Source organism: Wasmannia auropunctata, unplaced genomic scaffold (genome assembly GCF_000956235.1).
Source record: "Wasmannia auropunctata unplaced genomic scaffold, wasmannia.A_1.0 LD336060.1, whole genome shotgun sequence".
Lineage (NCBI taxonomy): Eukaryota > Metazoa > Arthropoda > Insecta > Hymenoptera > Formicidae > Wasmannia > Wasmannia auropunctata.
Window position 1 is genome coordinate 3,006,494 of NW_012026830.1, and position 10,612 is coordinate 3,017,105.

Sequence of the window (10,612 nt, forward strand, 5' to 3'; positions counted from 1 at the left end):
ATATATACAAGAGAGAGAGAGAGAGAGAGAGAGAGAGAGAGAGAAAGAGAGAGAGAGAGAGAGAAAGATTTGATAATTAATTTATATAAAGTAAACTATTGCAATGTACGGGCAGCAAAATTCAAATTATAATTACGAAAATATCTTGTCTTCCTTGAATTTAATAATACTATTTCTGATCTGCATTATTCAACCTCGCGACATTATTCTCGCCTGAATCGCGTATGAATAAGTAGTCACCCGGCGATATATCAATGCGATGCAACGCTCGCCATATATTACGATCAAAGTTCAACCAATGCCATTTACTATAGAATAAGTCTCTAACGCCGGCTCATAAAGATATATTCTTGGCACGAGGGAAGGTCGACAGTTTTAGGTGACTGCGAATAAAGACGTTCGATGGCATCGGTTTATTCTAATCTAGCAAAGTGCTCCGGAGTCACCGTGGAAAGACCGGATGCAGAACCCGAAGTTCCGTTTCACGAACAAACGGTTCGGAATGGCACATTTCATTGATGAACTGCACAACAGCACTGAGATCTAACCTCACGTATACCCTAATACCCGCGATTAATTAAGATTAAGTACCGGATACAATTGCGCATCGGGATGCTGTAATGGTTCAGATCACGCGAACACGCTGGGCTCAAATCGTTGCCTAAATTGCGCTATTCACATGCCAGATTATTATAGGTTCGTATAAATAATTAAATTGCTAAATTAAAGTGTTATCCCGGATCTTTCTTATTGAAAAATACAAGTTATAGATATGTGTAACCCGGTTATCATTAATTCTTATAATTAATCTTTAAAATTATATTTAATAAATTTTTTTAAAACAAAGACCTCGTTATATATATTTTATAAAAAAAGTTGATCATTAGAGAAAAAATTAATACAATAAAACAATGTATCTTAAACATAGCTCAGCTATTATCGATAAAGAATAATTAATACCTATTATACCATTTAATACTTATTTAAAAAATTCTTTTAAAACAAAAATCTTGTTATGTATATATTTTATATATATAACGAGGTTTTTGTTTTAAAAGAATTTTTTAAATTTAATTTTAAAAATTAATTACAAGAATTATTAATAACCGGGTTGCATATATATATCCATAACTTGTATTTTCAATTAGAAAGATTCGGAATAAAAACAATTTTGTTTTAAAAGAATGACAAAATATTATTATAATATAATATTATTTTTATATAATAATTATATTATTATTTTATTATTATTATACAATAATATTATTTTATCAGGAATAATTATTACATTCTGGGATAATTAGGCTTTCATGTCTTTATATATTAAATGCATTCTTTATTGATATAGCTGAGCTATGTTTGAGATATATTATTTTCGTTGTATTAATTTTTTTCTCTAATGATAAAATTTTATTACATGACGTAAGAGCACAAAATACATGATCTCTTGCAACAAATTTCTCTATGATAAGCCGTATTTTTTTTTCGTAATCATTAGAAATGAGATGATGTGATATAAATATCATTAACTGTCGAACATGATATTAATGGACTCATGTCAGCATAGATGACGTGAATATTATCTTAATTTCATCCTATTTAAATCGTGTTGAGGGAAAGAGAGAGAAATGAGTGCAATATTGTGATACACTTTTACGACCCTGATTTTATTAGCAATCCCCGGGAATCATTGACGCGATTGAAATTGCTTACGAATGACGCATTAATATTAATATACGTTTGACAAATGAAAAATGAGTCCAGTGTTCGCTAATCTTATCAAATGTCTGGGTAATTTGTAATACGATATCGCATAAACTGACGCATATAATATTCTTTTCGATCATTTTCTCTAAGATAGAAGATTAATCTTTCGTTTAAACATCCCTTAGTTATTCCGCGATTGGAAATTATGCCAATAAATACGTACACTGAGAAAAAAAATTGATTGTACTAAGTTTGTATAGTTGTTGTATCCAATGGTTGATTCAACAATTTAGTTGCACAAAGAAAGGTATATGTATAGTTCATTCATGTCAACCATCAAAATTTTTAAATCAAGAATTAACTAAACCAACTCAATTAAATTATTTTGTTCGAAATACTAGTAGTATTTATTTGTGTTTGCATGCTATTTAATTATACAAGTAATATATTTGTTCAAATTCCAAGTATCAAACTGACCAAACGATGCTGATGGTTTTAATAAGTGTGTATTTTTAATCGAACGGTTAAGTTAAATATGGTAAATTTTTGTTGAAACAAAATAGTTTAGTTAAAAAATAGGATTTTGTTTATAACAAGTAATAAATTATTTTGTGTTATCGTAGTAACGTTTGGTTGAACGTATCGGACAAAATATTTTGGTAAGATGAAACAAATTTTGCGTTTTGTAACAAATTTTTTTTCACAGTGTATATATGCATACGAATGGAGTGCACAAAAAATAGTTTGAGATTAAATAGTAAGTCATAGGAAAATATATAAAAAGAAATCTGAATTTTTGCTCAGAATTTATAATTTTATATTTATCCTATTTAAAATAAATTATATAATTTTAATTTGAATGAACAAAAATACCTATTATATTTGTATTATATTGTACGTACATAGCTTGTATCATATATAACAACACGTTACGAGTTATGTATACCTATTACAGGTCAAGTTACAGATATAATGTATATTTTTGTTCACTCGTATCTATTTTTCTATTAAAGCGACGCACGATATCAATAGTAACTCGTAGAAACATCGGTATTTAGGTATCTATTTATATTATATGGGCATTTCTAACTTGACCATTCAAAGAGATATTAATATGCATATTGCGTCAGTAGTAAATGATTGAGTTTGGCTTTCGGAATAACATTGATCTTTCATGTGTGCGCGGATACACACGGATCGTGACGATCGATGTCTTACGTTTGCTTACATATACAGGACGAGATAACGAATTACCATCCGCTTTCGCACCGGCATTACAATTAACGCCGTTACATACGTCGCTCCCTAATGACATTTCGTTGCCAAATTGGCTTGTACGCCGAAGTTATACTGCCGTATTTATCTTCCGTTACGTGTGCACGGTAAACTCACACCGGGATACCGTCATCCCGCTGGAAATGAGTGGAACCAATTGCATAGCGAGATCCGCGTAATCGCTCCTGTAATCGTTACGGCGGCGCTACGCGTTTTAACCGCACTAATTTTAACGGATAAATCCACTGCGAGAGAGCGCTGAGCGAGAAGGATTATTTTATTGTGTGGTGGGGGGGGAGGAGGGGGGCCGCTCGAAATCTGAGTACACTTTGGCAAGCGCCACGGGGTAATTTCGCTCTTCCGGAAAGTATAATAAAAATGATGTAAGTTTACAAATGATAGATTCTAAAATTTTGAAATGGAATATGGTGAAATTGTGAAAAGGAAAAAAAATGTTTTCTCTTTGCGAAGTAACGATATTTCGATTAATACACTTTAGTAGATAGATTCGAAAATTATGAAATGGAATATGGCGGAATAGAGAAAAGGGAAAAAAAAAATATTCTCTTTGCGAAGTGATGGTATTTCAATTAATTCACTTTAGTAGATAGATTCTAAAATTTTGAAATGGAATATGGCGGAATAGAGAAAAGAAAAAAAAATTTTCTCTTTGCGAAGTAACGATATTTCAATTAATACACTTTAGTATACAATTTAGTATGAAATAATGACTGATTTATATTTCTGATGAAAAATGATAAATTGCTTTTCAATGGTACATATATTTGTGTCACTTATGTTGTGTAATCTATTATATAAATAAATATAAAAATATGATAAATATTTCATGAGTAGACGAAATGAGATAAGAGTTTTTTTTTTTTTGTTATTCATCTATATTTAATTTAGTTTTTTTCTACATATTTTCCGCATATACTTTTAAGTATGAATTTAGTATATTGTTTTTGTCAGTCTCCTTTATTATCTGCAGATTATTTATCATTTCGTTATCTTGTTTAAATATGACGTCCGTTATTGCGGACAGAGAGAGCGACCGATATTGATACCATGGTTGAGCGTAAATAAAAACACATTTCATACCGACAGGCTAAATGAAAGCGCATGCATCAACGCTGCAAAGGGTATTACTGTTTATGCGTGCACAATGATGACTCGTCGGGCGTAAAGGGTTCGATTTTATGTGTGCGCTAAGGGAAGGTATGAAACGTGAATAATGGGCGCAACGCGCGTGCGATTTGATGTTACGTCCGAAATCGCAAGTTATGGCGGTTTGTTGGCAGTTGTCCCGATTTTGCCCGTGATTGAAAATAAAGATGCAATTTCGGTGAGGAAAATGTAAATTTATTGATTCGTTTTCGGGGTCGCGTTTGATACACGGCCGCGCACATATCGGGTTTGGGAAAGCAGATTGTTACCGAACGAACATTATTGTTTTTTCATTTTGTAATATCTATACGAAATATAATCGACTGTATTTTCATTGCGGACTGAACTTGCTCAATAAGCAATTTATTGTTTTTCTATACTTTTATTGGAAATATTTTTAATTTTCTTATATGCTTAGAATTTTCCATTTCAAAATAAATGATTTCAATTCATATGCTGTAGCGTGTTTTAGAAACATTTCTCTCGGAAGTACCACGCTGCAGATTCGATAAACATGATGCTTCCTTATGTTTAGCTTTTAACCAAAATTTATTATCGATTTGCATCAATCGAAATGATATTTTACAGTACAATTTGTTCCGCGAACGTTTTCGATAAATATACTTATCGCTCCATTCTTGTGGAAACGCAATGCTATACAAAAGTAAAAAAAAGAAAGAGAAGACGCTGCCAGGTATACAGAATCGTCTGTAAGCGCGTCTGTAAGCGCGATTTTTCCTTCTTTAAGGCGCGATGTGTCTTGCGAAGATGAAAGGAGGAAGCTCGATTCGTTAACTTGGCGCGGCCAAAGTAACGGACGTGGCTATGCAAACAGTGAAAATTCAGCCGGCGAAACGGCGAATGCATTTGGCGGGGTTATAGCAGTGGCAGGTACCCCTACATTGAACAAACCGACGATCTCTCGTGCCCGCGCGCGCTCAAAGGGCCGAAGCAGCGGGCGCGGGCATACACAAAGTGATTCTCGGACGCGAAAAGTTTCGCCCGGTGGAACTTCGCCGCCGGTAAGTTACGAAGTTTCACCGTTCCGTGGACGTAGTTAACGATGAACCCGGTGAACTTTGTGCCACGGTGCTGCTGCCTCGAGGTGCACTTTCTCCGCACGCGCGGAGAACGGTACCCGCGTGAACCGCGCGCTCACGTCAGGAATATTAAGACGCATTCACATCTGTGCTCTCTTGACCGCGAATAGCCGCGCCATGAGTGTGTCATAAAAAGTTATTTTCCTCTTACGTAATGATTATTTTGTGTGAAATATATATAGAGATCTTAGAGATTGGGAAAAGAATAGCAAGATATGATGAAAAATATAACCAACATATTGCTCTCTTTATTTCTCACTGATGATAAATAGTTGCGTATTAAGCTGTTCCGAAGAAAAGGAATTATATTACGGACTAGGTTTAGAAAGAAAAATAAAACACAATATTTTATTTATGTTTAATAATACATTGGTTTGTTCGCGCGATTTTTTAATAGATGACATTAAAACGTGTAGGTATATCTATGTCATGCGTGACTTTAATCATTTGTTGCACAAATTTTTTTTTTCTATTGAATGTATTTTGTTGAATTTTAGTATCGGTGTTTTGGAATCGCTGATTACAAATGAAGTCCAAATTAAAAAAATTAAATTAAGGAGCCAATATGGCGGCCAAATTAAAAAAATTAATTCTGGCTTATTTATGTGTGAAATTTTATACGTAAGAATATTTTAGACTTCAAATTTTAAATTAGAATTTAAAAATATAAAATGGCGGATCTAACATGGAAGAAATTTTTGATACCTTGATATTATTTTGATCTTTTGTTTTTAATTTAATTGATGTAAAATAATATTACATATCTCACAGTCTTAGGAACATAACGATACCAAATACATAAAAACATATAAAAACAGCGACGAGAAAGGTGTCCTTTGCAGAGGACAACTATGCAACAATATACATACTCTAAAAGATGACATTTTAGCGCGTTTTTCAAATACAAACATAATTAAATTGATTCAGTTTTATTCAATCTAAGTATATCTATTTGAAAATAGAAGAAAATAATTAGGCATTTTCGATACATTATGTTATTTTACTTCAAGAGAGGCAAGAACGCCGTTCAGACAACAAAAAATTTAGGTATGCCGTTTAAGGAGATCACGCAGTAGCTGAAAGAACAGTCCAGAAGTAGTTCACTCGCTTTAAACGTAGTGATTTTAACGTTTCGAAACCAAAAATATTCAGGGAGACCTTTAGTAGTAGATAACGATCAAATTGCAGCTAATTGAAAGTAATTGAAAATAATCGTGCTACACGACACGAGACATCGCGGAGATATTTAATATTTAATTCGACCGAATATGTATGAATATAGTATAAAAAATATCTTTAATGTTAAAAAAATTGCATGAACTTTCCAAACAACAAAATATAACAGCATATAAAATTAGAATACCTGATTATATAAAAATTACAATACGATTCAAAGACAACGTAGATTCGTAGAATGGTAGAATGTCCTCCGTGGCATTTATGGAGTCACCTTTACTTTCTTGAAGTCCTGAGAAAGTAGGGCTGAGATTACCAGTTCCTTCTCAAGTTCAACGGTTGTTCTTAATAGCTTAGATTTGCTGTTTCTCTGTCGAAGTAATTAATATCTTTGAATTGAAAGCTGAGTTTAGATAAAAAATTAAAATACTACATTACATAAATATTATACATACATATGTATATACCGACCGCATACAGTATGTTTAACACAATTAAATTCGCGAGATGGCCAATGACGGTCACATAGCAGGATCTTGGTGCTCAATAAAATTTCATGTGATTTTGTACGTTTTTCTAGTTCTACTTATGCACCGTTATTTTCGGTTTCGACGCAGAATTTTAATTCAACCAGAATAGTAATATCGCAGTATTGATAAGTTTAATAATAATGCGATTTAATAATACTGATGCCTTTCATAAGATATTTTTCGCAGTAAAATTTCTTTACAGCATTCTCGCATCGCGTTGGGGAGGAGGAAAGAATCTCATGAGAGATTTGTAAGCAACAGTATTATTAAATTGATTATCAATTTAATATTGTGATATTTCTTCTTCTTTGTACGCCTCATTGCTTGTCAGCAGCACGTAGGTGATCTCTTTTGCATATATCCGCAGATATATGGTACCTATACAGTTGTACGCCGGACGCCGTACGGCGTATTGAAAGAGACTTTTCTGGGCAGAGTCACTCTCAGTTGGATGCCTTTGCCTTTCGAGAGGTGGCGATCGCCTCCAAATCGATTAAAACCGATTTAGAGTTACATTGTTCTGGGTGGATTGAACCTGGGTCTTTGACACAAAAAGCCGACGTGCATCTCGCGCGCTACGAATGTAATTTATTGTGCTGGTTCAAATAAGAATTGCGTCGAGACCGAATGTAACGGTATGCAGTTTGTAGAATTAGAAAAATATATATATAAAATCACGTGAAATTTTATTTTATGTGTACCAAGATTCTGTTATCACCATAATTGGCCAAAATGACGGTCCGTTTCACGAATTTAAAAATTAGAAATTTGAAAAAATAATCGAAGTTTTCTGTTTAATTAATCTTAAGTGGACTATTTTACCGTCCACGATGACATGGTAACAATGACAGTTATGAATTGAAATTTAAACGTTGAGTTAGTTAATATTAAAAACGAAAGAACCTCCGAAGTAAAGGTTGACGTTCAAAGAAATTTTTGCTAAGGAAAAATTTACTTGAAATTTGCCAAGGTATCTACAGGGCAAAAGAAAGTACCGCGACCCTCGAGGCACTTTGTATGAAATGCTTCAGAGCGTTCATCTTCCCTTTACATTTTAGATGATCTCGAAGGAACAACCTGCTCATCTTTGCCGGGATCATGTGTGAGAGAATTGTGGTATATATATATATATAATATTGCGTAATTGCATTAGTAAAATATTTTATGCAAAATTTATTCATATTATAATTGTATTACATGTGCATTTTACTTTTTAATACAGATTTTGAATTTATTATCTTGGATGTGGACGGAGATCGAGATCGCATTTTGATTTGACAGAGCTTCGATTATGTATATGCAAAACGTCTCTTCTAGTTAAACGGAGCAATTTTCGTCGTTCGATTGGGACAATTACCAAGCGGTAAATTATCTGTTTGTCTGTAACGTTTTAATGACATACACGAGCTAATAATTAAAGAGACATAAACTATTAATAGGTCACCTGTTGGTGGTAAATTATTGACTGCATAATAGAATTTACCACAAATGATACATTTTGCCGCTGGTTCGCAACAAGAGAACAGCCGGGTTGTTTATGAATTACCGCGAAATGACAGAGAGAGAGGCAATAGTATATTTCATCATCGATCGATATGTGTTTATTTGTATATGTATAATTGATATTTTGAATATTTTCGTATAACCAGATTAAATATTTTTAATGTAACGCATCGAGAATTGAATGATTGCATTAAAATATGAATAACAATTAGTTCTAATGATTTTAGGAGTTTTTATATGCTAATATACATATAGAAATTTAAATAAATAAATTTTTTTATTTTATGAGAAAAATTCTTTTTTTACATGAAATATGACGCGAGTAATACTAAGATATTTTTTTGTGGCATTTTTCTGCATTAACTTAGCAATTTAAATTGGTTTTTATTTTAAAAGAAATTTAAATTAAATTTTTATTGCCAAGTTCCTTAATGTAAGGGTTAAACATTTTGTTAAATAAAAAAATTTAATTTAAAATAATTAAAAACTTTCGTACAATTCGTTTTTTCTTCAAAGAAATATTTATTTTAAATTAATTCAAACCTATTTAATAATTTCCGAATATTTTTTGTAATAATTAAAATATATGTAGAAAATATTTTTATATTATTATACAGAAATTCTTTTTATCGAAACAAATTTAAATTATTGTGCTTTATAGTATGGCATAATATTTTTTAAAAATTATTTTGATATTATAAAAAGCAAAACTCTAAAAACAAAAAAATAAATGGATATATTTGAAATAAATTTGTACTTTAATATATTCATTGAATTATTACCTGCAGAAAAACGCAAATTCTAAATTACAAAATAAACCAAGTTGAACTAAACTGTATTTTCACGTATGATTACTTAAAGATTAGCAGCATTAACGTTTATGTTATAACGAAAAATCGTTAGAATTTTATATAAATAATTTATGTGTTTCGGCATGAAAACTATATATAAATGAAAACTATGTATAAATATATAATAATATTTATATATATAAAAATACACACCTTGTGCTCTTATGCGTCTGCATTTCCATGTGCTTCTCACAATCAGCTCAGGCATACGACACGCATTTTTGCCGTGTCGCATTATAGCTATGATTACCGTAACATCAGGCGGGAAGCGCTGCGGCCTCTTTTTTTTTATCCGCTTTTTGCCGAGTTCCTTCGCCGTGACCATCGTCGGTGGCGTTTCCTTGTGAAAAGCACGCGGCCGAGAAGCACGGGCGGAAATTGTACTGTTCCTGGCGCGCTTTATGTTCCTGAAGTTTCACGGGACCTCCGCTCCTCGCTCGTGATGCGAGAAGCCCCGAGCGACGACGATGTCGGGGGCGGGGGGGGGGGGGGAGAGGGGTCTTTCACCGTGGCGGCTGCGCTCGTTTATCACGTCACGCGTTGATGAGACGGCGAGGCTACGGCAGCGGCCTTTACAAAGTTCTAATAAACGGAGTCTACGCGCGCTCTCGTTGTGCGCGACCCGAGGAACAGTATTCACGGGAGTGTCCCGTGCGCGCGCGGCTATGAAAACCGATGAAAAGCGGGCTATCTCGCGTACCCGGGCCGTGGGACGCGGATAACTCCGATCGCGTCGGAGATATCTTAGAATCGTGCGCTGAAAACGCGGGGGAGAAAACGCGATCGCGCTGCGGAAAGATACGATAATCTTCTTTTATTAAAGCTCTTCAAATACATTTTTTTTTTTATTAGTTTGACTGCTGGAGTTGGGCACGATAATTCACGGGAAAATATAAAATTCGAGAGAGTGAAGATATATGTATTATATACTTTTTATTTTAATTTATTTTATATAAAATAATGTATTTATATGTAAACACTTTATATTCGTAATTAATCAAAGATAAATACACAAAGGACTAATTTATTTATAAAATAAATAAAGAAACGCTCGTGTGTGCAAATTACAGCAAGGAAAAAAATATTCAAAGAAAGGCCAAGAAACGAGCAAATGAAATCAATTTGGTTGTAAAAATTGAAAAATTTTAAAACATTTCTACAAAAAACAGTAGTACGTTTCGACTACACGGAGTCTTCTTCAGTTAAAACTATTATACATATAAGGTCAAACAATTAAAATAAAAGTTAATATAAAGAGGTGTTTTTTTCATAATAAGTTCTTTACAGGCTTGGGGCTGTCTGG

At 33.0% G+C, this 10,612-nt stretch overlaps 1 protein-coding gene across 1 annotated transcript in view; it reads left to right on the forward strand.

The window, feature by feature from the left end:
- LOC105450637 (prolyl endopeptidase FAP-like) overlaps positions 1-10,612 on the forward strand; it is a 323,204-nt gene that overhangs the window by 65,966 nt on the left and 246,626 nt on the right. The window lies entirely within an intron of this gene.